Here is a 3,479-nt window from a genome sequence, read left to right as displayed (position 1 = left end):
CAGCAGCTCCATCGCGTCTCCCATCGCGCGGTTTCTTTCGAGTGGCCTGCAGTGTAGTGTTTGGGTTGGGTGCAGCCTCGTGCCTGCGGCCGATGCACTCTCACGCTGTCGCTCTTGTCCGCGTATCGCTGCGCTGTGTGGAAAAGTCAACAGTGCGCTGTATCGCGCAGGTCGATCATCACTTTAGGCGTCACACGTTTGCGCTGTTTTGTAATTAAATTGCAAGCCTGTACAGAATTCGGGTAGGAAGGAACAATGCTTTGGAAACGACGTGCCCTTGCTTTTCGCCGTTTGTTGGTTACAAAAGCAGGCGAGCTGAAGCATGGCGCGTTTCGAAGCGTTGTCAAATGAGTCGTAACTTTCTACTGCCGACTTGACAGACAGGGTCGCGCGATCCTAACTTAATTCGAAGTCGACAGTAATCGAAAAATGTAGCACATAAAGCGGCTTCCTGTTGCGTAAAAGACCTGAAGTCAGGGGATATCAAACAACGAAACTACCTCGAGCACTTCACGTGTGATCTCATATCCTAAACCTCCTGTCGTCTGCTACATCCAGAATACAACGGTGCGTGAAGTCTGCGCTTGCAAGTGTTCCAGAACAACGAAGTCTAGTAGTTACGAGCGGCATTCGAACACCTAGCATGATAGGAGTGTAGGTCGATAAATCCACTTACTTCTCTAAAGTAAAGCGAGAACGCGAGAGCGTTTATTGTGTCGCCATCTGTTGTTATAAAAATCAACTAACATTCAGAAAGCGCGCTTTTCCTGCCATCTATTAGAGTACAAACGAAACCAAGCTTCGGCGCGCGGCTTTCAAACGTAAAATTTGTACAGATGGGTGAACATTCGAAGTTTCGAATGCGAATCGAATGTTACACAGTCACAATTCGTATTCCTATTCTAAAACGAACTATTCGGAATTTCGAGACTAAACAAATATTTCGAACAAACCGAATGTTGACGTCTGGTTACTGTTCTCAGTCTGCTAAACAAGTATCACAAATAATCAGGAGAAATAATGGAGAAATAAAATTTGTACTGCAAGCTTTGTTTTCGATTTCGCGTCGGCAGCCTACATGGCAACCGTTGACTTTTGTTCGCAGTGTATCGTTTAGTGTTGTTGGCAGTAGGTCGTGTGGCAGTTTCATCATGTTTAACGCTACAGTTTGTATTTTCCTTGCAACCGGCCATTTACATGTGTCTACGGCCACACAAGTCCTTCAGCTTCCTTCTTCTTTTCCCCTTAATTTTGACCTTTCTTTCGACCACTATTTATTTTGTGTTTTTGGAAAGACATTTCTGAAAAATTCGTTTGCAACCAGACGTTTTTTGCAACCAGAAGTTTTGAACAGATATTTTGCTAAGTTTTTTTTAATGGTAATGAGTAATCTTCTGATTAAAATTTATCCCTAGTCCGTGACACTTCACAGTTTTATTTTTTTACCCTAGCTAGTACAGGACAGGTACCTAATTCTACCAAAATTAGTATTCCTTCTGTAAATATATGCGTCCGTACTTGAATATTCGACGTTCGATTCGATGCTTACTAGACGTACTCGATTCGCATTTAAAAAAAAAACATATATTCGCCCACCTCTAAAAATTTGCACTCGTCTACCTAATGGAGGGGGGAAATGTGGCCAAAAAGTAATTCGTCGCCTACTTACAACATTATAAACTGTGGTCTGTCACGCTAACAAAATTGGTGCCTATGAAACGGAACGCAGCCTCAGACGGTTACAAGAACACTGAGCAATTTGTAACTAATAATATTACCGTGGGCACGTTAAAGATCCCCTGATGGTCAAAATTAATCCGGAGGCACCACCCTACGGTGTGGTGCCTTATAGTCAAATCGTTGCTTCGGAATGTAAAACCTAAGAATTGAATTCCAATAATAATAATAATAATAATAATAATAATAATAATAATAATAATAATAATAATAATAATAATAATAATAATAATAAGATGAGCTGTATGAATAATTGACCCAAATATAACACCAAAAAGCCATTTCTACTCTGAAAAAAGGCCGAGAGTTCTGCCATTTTAATGGCAGGAAGAAGAGCTCGCGCCTCTAGGCCTGCTACTCCACGCTGGAGAAACGTTTGTTGTAATCACGACCACCTCTAGAGGAGGTCTTAGTTGGAATAACCAAGATGGGATGTGAAACATTTGGAGGACGCTTAAGCTTCACCTTTAAGAGTGGGACGCGATAGCGTTGAAAGACCCCTTCCTGCTTTTTATGCTTCCCGGCAACTGCAGCTTACGTGAGCGTAACGTTTACCGGGAGACGCTGGCTGCGCACGCTATGCACGAAGGCAAGCCCTTTGGTAGAAACACGGCCTCTTGCGTGGCTCGATCTCCAGTTATGGTTTCGCACTTTAATATTTCAGTCTGAGAAGAGCTAACATAAAGGACATGCGCTGTGGGTGTCTTTTTTCCATTATACTTGTTCATAGGCTGCCGTTCTAAATATTCCGAGGAATAACTTTGTAAAGAATTAAAAACAAGGTGGGAGCAACTTTGGCGGTAAAGAAGTGGTTAGGTACGCGTGCATGCTTCGCAAGGTGGTTCGAAATCCTTTAGAAACCGCAAGGAGAGGACAAGCGTTCCTACGGACGCCCCTACGTGTTCCACGTCGGGGACGTCCACCCTCACGCCATAGAGAAAGAAAAAGACTGAGAGCGGACACTCCGAGAAATCTGGCCTCAGGAACTACGTCACGGCTACGTAACGAACAAGTGCTCTCACCAAACCCCCTATCCCCATTTCCCCAGTTCAATAAAGTTATTCTCTCTCTCTCACCAAACGCCAGAGGACGCCGGCGCAAAAAAAGAAAATGTTGTAATGAATTCTGCTCAATCGTTCTACAAAATAATAATTACACGCCCAAATTTGGCGTGTTTCTTACGCACAAAAACAGAGTTTATCCAAGACACCTACCGTGCTTTTTGTTCTTCATCCGTACTGCCATCAACACCAATCACTATTCGTCCATCGAGAAAAAAATCAGCGATTCGTGTACCAGCGGCGTGCCAGCGGGAAGGTTTCTTGAACGTCGGCTGCGGCGCTGTTTTCATGTGTGAGACAGGTGATTCACGTTTTCAAGCAAATCTTGGAGTAACTGATTTGTGAGGGCGATAAGGTTCGTTAAAAAAACGAGTTTGCGGCTCTATATATACACTCTAAGAAGAATTCCGGGGAAAACGGGAGTAACTGCGCAGTTCGTCCCAAAAAGGGCGCTTTCGTCCCTCAAGGGAGTAATTGCATGGATCTGCGTGCCGTGTGCAAATTTTGGAGAGTAAGTGTTTAGTCCCTGGTCGGAAAGAGAGCAACGGGAGGACGAATGGCAACAGTTACTCCCCATGCGCTCCGCTGTTTTCGTCCGTGTCGTGCAGTGATGCGGCAAAAACTGTATTGTCTATAAATCGTGAATAGTTCGAAGTTCGTGCACTGTCCATTGAACTACAT

Source organism: Dermacentor andersoni, chromosome 8 (genome assembly GCF_023375885.2).
Source record: "Dermacentor andersoni chromosome 8, qqDerAnde1_hic_scaffold, whole genome shotgun sequence".
In the NCBI taxonomy this organism is placed as follows: Eukaryota; Metazoa; Arthropoda; class Arachnida; order Ixodida; family Ixodidae; genus Dermacentor; species Dermacentor andersoni.
Note: the sequence above shows the minus strand (reverse complement) of the source record.